Raw genomic sequence first — 15,000 nt, forward strand, 5'->3', positions numbered from 1 at the left:
AGAGAGAGAGGACCCGTTCGCTATCATTTTTTCGCTTTCTATGTGTTGATATATAAGAAGAGGGTGCTTTTATTGCTTTAACCTCATGGCATGTTTGTTATTACAGCAGTTAATTCGTCCCTCTTATCTGTTTGAATTCGTTAAAATTGTATTTTATAGTTTTTGATATAATTGAAGGTCGTTTTTTTTCTAAAATTTTATTTAAGGTTTTTAGTGCTATGAAAATCTAATGACTCATTTTCATAAACTATAATTTTATCGACTGTTACGTAATAATAATGATAATGGTAATAACAATATTGATGGCCTCAATTTCACGGCAATGTGTATAAAATCTAGTGACCCATTTTGATGAACTATTAAATTATATTGACCGTTACGTAATAATGATAATGGTATTAACTATACGCATTGACCCATTTTATGGCAGTGTATAAAATTTCTTAACTTATTTTGATAAACTTGAATTTTATTGACGTTACGTATTAACAATGATAATGATAATAGGGATAGCTTCAGTTTAGGGTAATATGTATAAAATCCAATGACTTATTTTGATAAATTTCTGTATTTCATTGACTTTCGTGATAATTATGATAATACTAATAGTGATTGCTTCAATTTGTGGCAATGTGTAAGTACAAGTAAAACAAAAATTACAGCTGCTAGATAATAATCTGGGTAAGAAATATATTATTAATGATAATGATAGCCTTAGCAATGGCGTTTAAATTAGTAGTCGATATGAAGGTTTTAGGAATTTGCTCAATACAAAACAAAAAACTTTGATAATATAACAACAACAATGTAAATGTAAGTGGCCCGGTACATCATATTATTATACCAATGATAATAGGAAAAAGATGAATAAATATGTCAAATCAATGAGATTCTTAAAGATTTTATTGTTTGTAAACAAATGTGCAATAATTCTGGATTTTCTATATAGGAAGTTAATTTTTCTTTAGGTTCTAGAAGGTCTCCAAATGATTTGCAAGTCATTATGTTGTCGTCTGATTTATCCTTTATTATTATTATTATTATTATTATTATTATTATTATTATTATTATTATTATTATTATTATTATTGTTGTTGTTGTTGTTGTTGTTGTTAGATGGTTTTTGTTTTTTATACTTTTCTCATGTCTCCTGAGAAATTTGTACAGTATTTGTTATTATTATTATTATTATTATTATTATTATTATTATTATTATTATTATTATTATTATTACATAGATTTAGTTGTTGTTCTTTATATTCTTCTCAGTTCTCACCGTGACCCCCATACAATTTCTACTCGAACCTTGGAAAAATGTTCTTATTATTACTAATGATGGCGTTGTTTATCTTTTTCGCAGGCTTCAGAACCCTGGGGAAATTTCTTTTAATTTTAGTAACGAATTTAGTGATGAATTTTTTATCATCCTCGAGCCATTGGACCCTGCTACATTTTCGTTATGTATGCAATGAATCAAAATGCGACTTCAAGCAAGAGCGTTGTTTATGCAAATCCAGTTCATTTGCATTTAATTCATTCATGTAATTTTGTATGCGAATAAAAAAAAAAAAACGAATAGGTTTTTCGGATATGGTCACAGGGAAGAATAACTGAATCGGATCTTGATAAAATAAAAGTCTTTTCTATTTGTTCACAGTAGAAGCTTTACAGTATAGTGATTTAAGGAGGGACAGCATTCTCTCTCTCTCTCTCTCTCTCTCTCTCTCTCTCTCTCTCTCTCTCTCTCTCTCTTAAAGTTTGCCATTAGCCAGCACAACCCAAGAACGTATTCATAACTTGCAAAAGTCTTCCTTTTCCGGGCTAACAACTTGGACATTACTATTTTTGTATTTTCAGAGGAGGCGGTTGGATGGTGGTGGGGGTTATAGGGGTGGTTGGAGGGTGGACACACCACCTTGCCTTCGATTCCCGTATTCAGCCAACCGTAAGGGGCGATGCAGACCTTATCGGATGCTGCGAATGTCAGCCTTACGTGAAGGGTCTTGTGTTCGGTGCCTCCGTGCTTTTCATCCCGTCTATTTTGTTTTGGCTGGGGGTAAGAGGGGGGGGGGGTGAAAATAGAAATGGTTCGGTGGGTATTTTCACCCCCACTTGTCCCCCTCGTTTCTTCTCCAGTGACAGTTTGAGTCTCTATGTTATCGACGGAAATAGAAAGCTCTTTACGTAGGGGGTTGGTTTCCCCCTCCCCTGTAATGGAAGAGGGATGGGGGGAGGTTTCATAAGGAACCTTGCCCGATTTCATTCACCTGATACACTACAGATTTTGGGTTTCGAAAGCTAGGGAGAGCTTTTCCCCCTTTGAGGAGGATGGCGGGTGAGAATATTTCTTTCCCCTTTGAGGAGGAGGGCGGGTGAGAATATTTCTTTCTCCTTTGAGGAAGAGGGGGGGCGGCTATATTTTCTTTCCCCCTTGAGGAAGACCGGGGGGAGAATATTTTCTTTCTCCTTTGAGGAAGGGGGAGTTGAGAATATTTTCTTTCCCTTTTGAGGAAGAGGGGGGAATATTTCTTTACTCTCCCACTAGATTTTGAGGTTTTAGGTGATAGTCCCTACTTAACCATCGTTCTAGTAACAGTTCTTCTTCGAAGTAACAGGATTTTCTTTCCTTTAGTTAGCAGATTATTTAAAACTTATGCCTCAATGCGTGAATTGCTTGAACGGATATTATCTCTATATGCTTAAAAGGGACAAAATAATGACCTAAGTTTAATAGTAACCACGAAAACGACTGATAGGCACTAAGTGAAAGAATAGATAGCTGACGTAGGTGTTGTCACGTAACTGTCGAAAAAGAAGAAGATGGCGGCTTGTTTGATATCCAGGAGACCAAATATTTGCCGCAAGTGATTGATTAGGCTGTTAAAGAACACAGTACTGTAAGCTGTTGCAAAATACAGTTTCGTCAGTTAGTGATAGGGGTCTCTCTCTCTCTCTCTCTCTCTCTCTCTCTCTCTCTCTCTCTCTTCTTTTATTCTAGTTACATTTCTATCACTATTGGATTATGCCATGCTCTTTTTCCATAAATTTCTTTACTGTTTAATCACACATAATCCTAATTTAGGTCATAAGGTTTCCCAATCCTTATGATGTTAATTTAAAGAAAAAGTTTTATTTTAAATCCCTTTCCCGATGGGAGGAACTACTTTTATTCCCTACAATGGAAGTCGCCTCAATTGCGATGACGCTTTACGTATAGTATTAAATGGGTTTAAATATGCATTATCTTTACACGGCAGGTCGTGGAAGGATTACAGGGGATTGCACTACGTTTGAAAAAAAAAATCATATTGTTGTTTTTATCGTTTTTTGCCGTTGTTTTTTTGTGTTATTTTCCATGTTAGTTTTAGTGTTATACTTAAGATTGTGGTGGACGTATAAGGATGACTTTGAATTTAAAAATTACACTGATTATTATTTATTATTATTAGTATTATTATTATTATTATTATTATTATTATTATTATTATTATTATTATTATTATTATGTATTTACTTATTTTGTCTTCACCATTCCAGATAATTGGCTAGTAGAATACAGGTTAGTTTGTTTGCAATTTTTTATACTCAATACTATATAAAATAATAACAACTTTTTATTCAATGTTTCTTTTAGGTGAATCTCTGACGAAATATATTCTGGAAGTAACTTCAGTATCTCTCTCTCTCTCATCTCTCTCTCCTCTCTCTCTCTCTCTCTCTCTCTCTCTCTCTCTCTCTCTCTCTCTCATTTTTATAATTTTAGGAATGTTATGTAAAAATCTTTTCATTTATGATGAAAGAATTGAGTGTCCTATAAGCTTGCGAAACCACTGTACTAAATCAAATAATAATTTCAAATGTGTAGAGGTTTTGAAGGGGGTGGGGGGGGTGAGTGTTATGAAGAGAAAGAGACTGGATGGAGGGGGAAGCTTCTCATTATCCGAACAAGACTATACGGATACTTAAGCTTCCATTCGAATGCTGTAAGTTAAAGCAATTAGCCAATACGTGTTTACTTTCTCCCGCTTAATAACCTGTTGGCTTGATTGCCATAGAATATGGTGTGGATTATGAGCCCATAGGAACTCTCTCTCTCTCTCTCTCTCTCTCTCTCTCTCTCTCTCTCTCTCTCTCTCTCTCTCTCTCTCTCTCTCTCTCTCTCCTCTCTCTCATTAATGTATATGCCATCACATAGGTACTGTATTCGTATGTTTGAATGAATCTCTCTCTCTCTCTCTCTCTCTCTCTCTCTCTCTCTCTCTCTCTCATTTATATGGACATGGGTGTATATGCCATTTCCTAGGTACTGTACATGTATGTATAATGGTATAAGAGTTTCCTGCAATAGTGAAAGTTGCCATAGGAGTGATCTTAGTCATTGTAGGGACTTGGCATTACTTGGTATACTTTGGAAGGCTTATTGCTATTACGAATGAAAAAGTATGATAGATATTAAGAAGTATCGCTAGGAAGGAACAATGGGTGGGGAACTGTGATTGGTTGGATGTTTAGCTGAAGCGTTTGCTGCTGCTGTTGTTGTTGATGATGCTGTTATTATTATTATTATTATTATTATTATTATTATTATTATATTCAGGTAGTAGACCATCTTTAAGGCAAGTTTTGTTAAAGACAATGGCTTTCTAAGTTACATTAATCTATTATTCTGTCTTCTCAATGGCTTTGGTTATCTCCTTTTCAGAATTACTGCAAACAGCCAGTAATTGGGCAAAAGTCATCCTTCATAGTGGGTAGTCACTCAAGAATAATACTGATATTATTTCTAGCTAAGCTACAACCCTAGTTGGAAAAGCAGATGCTATAATTCCAAGGGCTCCAACAGAGAAAAATAGCTCAGTAGGAAATGGAAATAGATAAACTATATGAGAAGTAATAAACAATTAAGATAAAGCGTTATAAGAACAGTAACAACATTAAACAGATCTTTCATATATAAACCATAAAAGACTTATTTCAGCCTTTTCAACATGAAAAACATTTGCTCCAAGTATGAACTTTTGAAGTTCTACCAATTCAACTACGACTAGGAAGATCATTCCATAACTTAGTCACAGCTGGAATAAAACTTCTAGAACACTGTGTAATATTGAGCATCATGATGTAGAAGGCCTGGCTATTAGAATTAATTGCGTTCTTAGTATTACGAACAGGATGGTACTGTTCGGGAAGATCTACATGTAAAGGACGGTCAGAATTATGAAAAATCTTATGCAACTTGCTTAGCGAACTAATTGAACGACGGTGCCAGAGATTAATATCTAGATCAGGAATAAGAAATTTAATAAGACCGTAAGTTCCTGTCCAACAAATAAAGATGAGAATCAACAGTTGAAGATCAGACACGAGAACAATACTCTAAATAAAGTAGAATGAAAGAATTAAAACACTTCTTCAGAATAGTTTGATCACCGAGAATCTTCTAAGACGTTCTCCATAAGCCATTTTTTTTTTTTTTTTTTTTTTGCAATTGAAGAAGACACAGACCTAATGTGTTTTTCAATAGTAAGTTTGCTGTCGAGAATGACACCTAAAATTTTAAAAGTCTTACAGTTAGAAAAACATTATTAATGTAGAGGAGCAACTGTCCCTGACCTATTAAAATTATACTTTGAGTTTTGTTAGGATTCAACCTCATCCCCATATTTTGCACCATGCACTAGTTTTAGCTAGATTTCTAATAAGGGATTCAGCAACCCCAAATTTACATTAGGAGATGGAATTAATGCAGAGAGTAGCATCATCTGCATATGCAACAAGCTTATTTTTTATGCCAAACCACATGTCGTGTATATAGTATGAAAAGTAATGGGCCTAGCACACTACCCTGAGGAACACCAGATATCACATTCCTGTACTCACTATGGTGACCATCAACGACTACTCCTTGTGATCTGTTATTTAGAAATTCAATAATGATGCTAAGAAGAGACCAACTGACCCCCAACTGTTTCAGTTTGAAAACAAGTGCCTCATGATTAATACGGTCAAAGGCAGTACTAAAATCCAGGCTAAATCATACGAACTTCCTAACCACAATCAAGAGATTTCTGTACACCATTGGAGATTGTGAGAAGGGCATCACATGCTCTTAAGGCTTTTATGAAAACCAAATTGCAAACTAGGGAACAGATGATTACCTTCAGCAAACTTATTTAGACGTTTTGCCAAAAGACGTTCAAAACTTTACATAATATGCCAGTTATGGAAATTGGCCGGTAATCAGATGGAGTTGAGCTACCACAAACATATTTACTTAGTGGAGTAACATTACCAATTCTCCAACAAGTGCTAAAAGCTTTTTAATGTAAAGGGTTTCAATGTAAAGTTTACATGTTAGGTAGGGAGACACCACTCCCGTAACTGGTAGCTGCTTACTGTATTCTTTTATCCGAATTGTAAATTTTACCTGACTTATAAATTTTACATTAAAATCTTGATTTGTCACTTATTCTTGAATTTGACTACCAGCCATGAAGGATGACTTTTGCCCTATTACTGGCTGTATGCAGTAATTCTGAAAAGAAGATAATCAGAGCCATTGAAATGACAGAGTACAAGATCAATGCAACTGAAGCAGCCATTATCTTTTACAAATTATTATTATTATTATTATTATTATTATTATTATTATTATTATTATTACTGCTACTGTTGTTTTCAAAGTTTCAATACTCAAAATAGTTCTGTAGACTTTACCATCTGCAGTGTACTAAGCCTTCTAGCTTAATGTTCATAAAGCAGCCTAAAAGGATTATTCACTATCAAACAGAATGAATCTCTCCGCTGTTGTAAAAAGGCGTTAGGTCGTTGTTATTTATTCGTGATACCTTAAAACAGAAGAGTCTGATGGCATCGTAATTCCTCGGTAGATTGATTCGTTTGTATTAGGGTATGTTCATTGAATTGGTACAAGTTTCTCTCTCTCTCTCTCTCTCTCTCTCTCTCTCTCTCTCTCTCTCTCTCTCTCTCTCTCTCTGTGTGTGTGTGTGTGTGTGTATGTGTGTTCTTCAGAGGAATATGCTTGTGTTTGCATAGATTAGCTATAATGTTGTAGCTTCACATATATTGTGTGTATACATACATACATACATACATACATACCGTATGTCCCTTTCTGAGTGGGGGATACCTTAACGTGGTAAAAGGGTATGTGTAGCGCCATGATCTGTAAAACTACTACTCAGGGCCACCTTCACTCGGTTGGTTTGCTGTGAGCGATCACACTAAGTCTCCCACTGTCACTAATCCGCAGTGGTCAGCGTAGTGATGAAAATTGCCAAACACCAGATATGAATACTGACATATCCGAGGCCTTTTCCATGCAGTTGACTAAAACCGACTGCATTTGTTGTATATATATATATATATATATATATATATATGTATATATACTGTATATATATATATATATATATATATATATATATATATATATATATATATATATATATATACATACATACATATATAGATGATTATTTTTAATTGGTGTAGGTCTTTAAACTGATATAAATTTGTTCATTAACATTTACTTCTATTAATTTGAGAAAATTTGTAGCGTATAAATAGATTTAAATAATTCAAATTAAAAGTCAGGTCATAAGTAGCACTTCGCAATTAGTAACACGGGTTAATTAGAACAGTTTCCGGTAAAACGTTTACACGTAGCTAACGTCGTCGCTCAGTCATATTTTCGAAACATTTATTTGGTCCCGAATATAAAGTTTTGGGTAATTGTTGGCGAGGCGTGCGTGTCAAAAGTTGGCCGGGCATTTGGAGCCTCGTTTTAGGAATGATGGGAATTTTATATGTATATATGTATATATATATATATATATATATATATATATATATATATATATACATACATACATACATACATACATACATATATTATTATTATTGTTAGCTAAGCTATAACCCTAGTTGGAAAAGCAGGATGTTATAAGCCTAGGCATAGGGGCTCCAGCAGGGAAAATACCCCAGGGAGGAAAGGAAACCAGGAAGAATAAAAATTTTTAAAAAGAGCACAAACATTAAAATAAATCTCCTATATAAACTATAAAAACTTTAACAAAGCAAGAGGAAGAGAAATGAAATAGAATAGTGTGCCCGAGTGTACCCTCAAGCAAGAGAACTCTAACCCAATACAGTGGAAGACCATGGTACAGAGGCTATGGCACTACCCAAGAATAGAGAACAATGGTTTGATTTTGGAGTGTCCTTATCTTAGAAGAGCTGCTTACCATAGCTTAAGAGTCTCGTCTACCCTTACCAAGAGGAAAGTGGACACTGAACAATTACAGTGCAGTAGTTAACACCGTGAGAGAAGATGAATTGTATGGTAATCTCAGTGTTGTCAGGTGTATGAGGACAGGATAATCTGTAAAGAATAGGCCAGACTATTCGGTGTATGACTAGGCAAATGGAAAGTGAACCGTAACCAGAGAAAAGGATGCAATGTAGTACTGTCTGGCCAGTATATATATATATATATATATATATATATATGTGTGTGTGTGTGTGTGTGTGGGTGTGTGTGTATGCACTTGCACTAGTGTACGCTACCCGTCAAAAATTACGACTAAAAATTTAAAAGATAGATATGCACTCTCTCTTACATACATCGGTTGTGGTTCTCAAATGTACCTCTTGGTGGTACCACCAGGGTATGATTACTCCCCCTCCTCCTACCCGAGCAACGGGAAGTGAACGAGTAGTCCTATTTTGGCAATGCTGCTCAGCGGGATAGGAAGGATATATATATATATATATATATATATATATATATATATATATATATATATATATATTTATGTATATATATATATATATATATATATATAGATATATATATATATATACAAATGTAGTTAGACAATTGATCTTTATTATATAGGAAAGATAGTGTGTGTTAATACCTTTATATTTTTTCCTGCCCCGATACCCTTTTGAGGGAAAACGATTTTTAAATAGGTTTGAATTAATAAATTTGTACCATTGGAGTGGTGATGGGGTCGGAACTGTTATTCAGCTGACCTAACGCTTGAAAGTTAGTTGCCAGCGGTGGGTACGAGGTGACTGTTGTCGGTGGAAGCTTTGGTTGCAACTTGATCACTAAATATTTGTTGAAAAGTTAATTATTACCATTTAGTTTCAGTCGCTCCGAATAGAGAAAGCCTATCCCAGGAATTATAACTTAATGTTTGCTTTAAAATGCATTTTGAATCTCTCTCTCTCTCTCTCTCTCTCTCTCTCTCTCTCCCCGAATGTCATTTGATTCCAGCTGTTGACCGGCCAATCCCTAAAATCTAACCTTGATTTTGTAATGTGAAATTCATTCCATTGCAAATGATCTCGATGGTTTGGCAGTGATTTCGGCCCGGGAATTAATTAGGTCATTGGGCAGGTCGTTTCATTTTCAATTTAATTCTGCAATAATAGAAATATCAGGCAATGCTAAATACGGAGTTGGGGGAGGTCATTTTGAAATTGAAACCCAGATTGGGACGATGTGAGATTCCGTTATTGTTTGCAATTAACGATGAATTTTAGCGAAAAGTCGTAGAACTGGAAGTTGATTTTGGCAGATTTCATAATTTTCTAAACGAATTGCAAAGTAACATCAGGGGAGTCTTTATAAGGTATTGATGCAATTTTACTGCACTAAAATGTTTATAGGAATTTTATCGTAATAGAATTATAAAGGAATGTAGCAGACTCTTGATCGTATTGGCGAAATTGAGTATTTTTGCTTGTTTTTTTATCATTAATTGGAGTTGATGTTTTTATATAACTTTAAAAAACCTTAAATATGTAAAGGATTCTTTCACTGAACCATAGACCGTTTCTAGATATTTATACTCGGACCTACCAAACTTCTCAAAAAAAAAAAAAAAAAAAAATAATGTTATCAGGAATTTTCCACTACTATATACCTTTTTCCAGATTTCTAGACTGACACCAACCAGACAAGTTGTATAGTAAAGAAACTTAAAATATCAAGGCGAAATAAGAGTTTCGAATAAGTTAGGAGAGGCGTGGAAAACCAGATAAAAAAAACCATAGGTACAGATATATAAATGTAAATGGAAACACATGAACAGCAGTTAAGACGCGTTGAAACGTAGGCTTTTTTTATACTCGTACACCTGGATTCAAACCAACCGATCGAGAAGTATAGTAAAGAAACTTAAGATATAGCGAACAAAGAGATTAGAATAAGGTATGAAAAAAATTAATATAAATAAATGAGATTAAATATAAATATAAACACAGACAGCAGTGAAGATAACGTCTGAATGACGAGAGCATTGGCACAGAGTCTTTGACGTATAGAGCAGCCTCTGCTCTTCATCTCAGACTTAACGAGCATTAAACCGCCTTGTTAAACCGGCTGTTTTACGCAAGCCTTTTAGCACTAAATCCTCAAGAGGTTTTTAGGGGTTTATGGGCAAATGCAATCAAGGGAACTGCTTTGTGTAATGGGTGGGTGGGGGGGGGGGGAGTTTTATGAGGAGGAAATTTTGTGGAGGTAAAGGAAGGAAGTTATAGAGGGTAGTGGGAGAATTTTTTTTTCCTTTTTGGGGGGGGGGGATTTGTTGGGGTAGAGTAAGTTTTGGGGATACTGGATGATTTTTTGTGGGGTGGAGGAGGGAATTTTTTGGAGTAGTGAAGGAAGTTTTTTTTCGAGGTAGGGGAGGAAGTTTTGTGGAGGTAGACTAAGAAGTTGGGGTGGAAGTTTTGGGGGTTAGTGGAAGACAATTTAGGGGGTAGTGGAGGAAGTTTTTCGAAATTGGGAAGGAAGATTTTTTTGGGAAGGGGAAGAAGTTTTGTGGGGCAGAGGAAAGACGTTGTTTTGGAGGTTGGGAGAAAGTTTTTTGGGGGTTACAGGAATGAGGTTATGGGGGTAGTGAAGGAAATTTAGGGGGTGTGGGGAGGAAGTTTTGGGGGATAGTGAAGGAATTTTTTTGTGGGGGTCTGGGAGGAAGTTTTTTTGTGGGTAAAGGAAGGAAGTTTTGAAGGGTATTGAAAGAAGTTTTTTGGGTTGGAGGAACATTTGTGAGGGTGGGGGAGAGAGTTTTGTATGAGGATTGGGGAGGAAGTTTTGTGAGGATATAGGAAGTAAGTTTTTGGGGCTAGTGGAGGAACATTTGTTAGGGTAGGGGAAGGAAGTTGTTTGGTAGGAATTTTATGGGGGTAGAGGAAGGGAATTGTTGGGGGAGGAAGTTTTATGTGGGGATGGTGGAGGAAATTTTGTGCGAGGTTGGGGAAGAAGTGTTATGGGGGTAAGGAAAGAAAGTTTTGAAGGCTAGTGGAGGAAGTTTCTCGGGTTGGAGAGGATGGTGGGGGGGGGGGGGGTTTAGAGGAAGTTGTGGGGAGGAATTTTAGTTGGGGTTAAGGAAGGAAGTTTTGGGGATAGTGGAGGATTTTTTTTTTTTTTTTTTGTGGGTGGGAAAGAATGTTTTGTGCCGGGCCGGGGGAGGAAGTTTTAGGGCGGGTAAAGAAATAGTTTTGGAGGAGATTTATTGGGGGTGGGGGAAAGTTTTGTGTGGGGTTAGGGGAAGGGAGTTGTGAAGATGAAAGATTTTTGGAGTGGGTAGGACATTTTGTGTGAGGGTTGGGGAGGAAATTTTGTGTGGTATTGTAGAAGTTTTGTTAGGGCTTAAAGGAAGGAAATTTTGAAGGGGGGGGGGAGAAATTTTTTTCTGGGGTGGGAGAGGAAGTTTTGTGGAGTTAAAGGAAGATTTTTTGGGCAATGGAGGAATCTTTTTTGGAGGTGGGGGGAGAAAGTTTTGTGTGTGAATGTGGGGGAGGAAGTTTTGGGGGGTGGGGAGGAACTTTTGTGGCGGTAGTGGAAGAACGTTGTGTGGTGGAAGTTTTTATGTGGGTGGGGGAGGAATGTTTGTGTTGGGGTGGGGGAGAAAGTTTTGAGAGAGTGGGGGAGGAGGTTTTGTGGGGTAGAGGAAGGAAGTTTTTGAGGGTAGTGGAAGAAGTTTTTTGGGGGTGGGGGAGGAAGGTTTTTGTGGGGATGTTTTGTGGCGGTATAGGAAGGAAGTTGTGGGGGTGGAAGTTTTTTGTGGGTAGGGAAGGAATTTTTATGTTGGGGTGGGAGAGAAAGTTTTGTGTAAGGGTGGGGGAGGAGGTTTTGTGACGATAGAGGAAGGAAGTTTTTTATGTGGGTGGGAGAGAAAATTTTTTGGAGTAAAGGAAGGAAGTTTTTGGGGGTGGTGGAGAAAGTTTTCTGTGGGGATGTGGGAGGAAGTTGTGTAGGGATAGAGGGATGTAGTTTTATAGGGGTTCGGGAGAAAGCTTTGTGGGGATTTGGGGAGGAAGTTTTGTGGGGGATGTGAGGGAGGAAGTGTTATGTGAGTGGTAGAGGGAAGATTTTGCGGGTAGGTAGAGAGAGAGGTGCTGGTGTTAATCATAATTTTAGTATGGAATTTATGTATTTCATTATGAAAACCAGTAGAGCAAATAAAACAGTTTTAGAATCACAGTGGAAGTGATCATTGATGCTAAGACTACAGGCGTTGCAATTATGAAGGTCGCAGACGCCACAATAAGAAATTAGTTCACGTTAAACTTGTAGTGCACCAAAGTAGTCTTTGAGGTTTTATTCCCTGCATGTAAATGTGTGATAACGCCCTTATGACCTGAGTTATGAGTTACTGTGTTTCTGGCGCCTTAAGAAAACGTGTCATAATGAAATCTAGCTTTGAGTTTGCAGACGCTTTTGCTCATGTACATACGGTTACAAGTGCATGTTAATGCCTATGACGTAAGGGGATCGTTGTGTTTATATGGTTAGATGTTAATCTATATTTTTATTTTAGTACAAACTGCAGACAAAGTGAATTCTTAATATAAATATAATTTTACACACACATATATACAGTATATATATATATATATATATACATATATATATATATATATATATATATATATATATATATAAATATATATATATGTGTGTATATATATATATATATATATATATATATATATATATATACATATATATATATATATATATATATACAGTATATAATGTATGATAAATTTTGCACATTTAAACGTGTTTTTTCTTATTTCAAATAAGCCATATATTTTGATACATTATTGTCTGGATTCTCTTAATTTAACGACCTCGGGAGCAAAGTCCCGAGGCGAAATCACTCAAAGACAATAGTATCTGACTGGCCGGGAATCAAACTCTGGTTCAGGATACTTGTATGGCAGTGGTACGGTCGCTGTCGTGCAAGTATCCTGGACCATGGTTCGATTACCGGCTAGACAGATACTATTGTCTTTGAGTGATTTTGCCTCGAGACTTTGATCCCGAGGTCGTTAAGAGAATCCAGACATTAATGTATTAAAATATATGGCTTATTTGAAATATATATATATATATATATATATATATATATATATATATATATATATATATATATATATATATATATATATACGTACATAGATATTGTACTAATTCAAATACCTTACTGCATACACTTTTCATTCCTGATGTTTATAACCATGAATCCGAGTGGTAACCTTATACCCATCGAGAAATAAATCTCCCCCTCCTACTCCTCCATGTCCTCCCAACCCTTAACCCCCCCTCCCCTTTCCTCCTCCCGGAAGAAAAGTCTCTTGGATGGAATTCGTCGAAGTTTAATGAACTTGAGGAATTCATTTCATGGGATTGGCAAGTTGAGAGAGAGAGAGAGAGAGAGAGAGAGAGAGAGAGAGAGAGAGAGAGAGATATTCCTTATAATACGCATGCTTACGGGCAGACACACACTATTAAGTGGAGGATAAATAAAAGAAAAACAGAGAAGATGAGAATGGAGTAAGCAATGGAAGATGAACTATCATTTGAAGGAGAAAGGATTAATGAGGTTTAATCATTTAATTATCTAGGAACTACGATCTCCAATACAGGGTCTTTAGAATTAGAGTTTAGTGAAAGATTGAAAAAAAGTAAATTAGATAATGGCTAGGTTAAGTAAAATTTTTGAAATCAAATCGCCTGAAATTACATATCAAAATCAGACTTATACCAGTTTAGTGAGATCGGTGTTACTACATGGACATAGTCATGGTAGGACAATGAAACAATCTCCAATAGATTTTGTAGATTTGAGAATAAAGCCCTCAGAAGGATATTGGGAGTTAAATGGCTGGACGGGATTAGAAATGAAACTATAAGAGAGATTACTCGATTGCCATATGTACATGAGATCATGATGAGAGGTAGATGAAGATGGTTTGAGCATTTCTCTTCGCACTCCCCAAGCGAGATTAGTTCAACAAACAATCAGCCGGACTCCACAAGGCACTAGAAGAGTTGGAATACCCAGTCCTACATGGCTGAGGACTATGAAGCGCGAAGTAGGAGATGACGCATGGAGAAGTATTGAATTTAAAGCTCAAAATTGAGACGACTGGCGAAATCTAACCAAGGCCCTTTGCGTCAATAGGCGTAGGAGGAGATGATGATGATGATTATATATATATATATATATATATATATATATATATATATATATATATATATACACACACATATATATATATATATATATATATATATATATATATATATATATATATATATATACACACATATATATATATATATATATATATATATATATATATATATATATATATATATATATATCAACAACAACAACAACAAATGCAGTCGTTCCAAGTACACTACAGGTAAAAGGCCTTGGACGTTTCTATATTCATCTGTGGGTTCTGACCATTTCATCACCACTATAACCATTAGGAATTGGTGATGGTGGGTAACTTGCCTAGTCGTTCACAGCAATCCAAGCTTGTATGGGTGTCCCTGGCTAGTACAGCTATACTAATCATGACGATACACAAACCCTTTCACCACGTTAAGGTATCTCCGTTGTATGTATACATATTTGTGTGTTTACGGGCACTCAAACGAAT

At 35.8% G+C, this 15,000-nt stretch overlaps 1 protein-coding gene and 1 long non-coding RNA gene across 3 annotated transcripts in view; one reads left to right on the forward strand and one right to left on the reverse strand.

Annotated features, from left to right (window-relative positions):
• The window catches only part of LOC137658698 (uncharacterized), a 321,759-nt gene that overhangs the window by 249,590 nt on the left and 57,169 nt on the right, over positions 1 to 15,000 (forward strand). The window lies entirely within an intron of this gene.
• The window catches only part of IRSp53 (Insulin receptor substrate 53 kDa), a 251,553-nt gene that overhangs the window by 59,069 nt on the left and 177,484 nt on the right, over positions 1 to 15,000 (reverse strand). The gene's annotated exons all lie outside the window — the stretch shown is intronic.

The sequence above is a fragment of the Palaemon carinicauda genome, chromosome 19 (genome assembly GCF_036898095.1).
Source record: "Palaemon carinicauda isolate YSFRI2023 chromosome 19, ASM3689809v2, whole genome shotgun sequence".
NCBI lineage: Eukaryota > Metazoa > Arthropoda > Malacostraca > Decapoda > Palaemonidae > Palaemon > Palaemon carinicauda.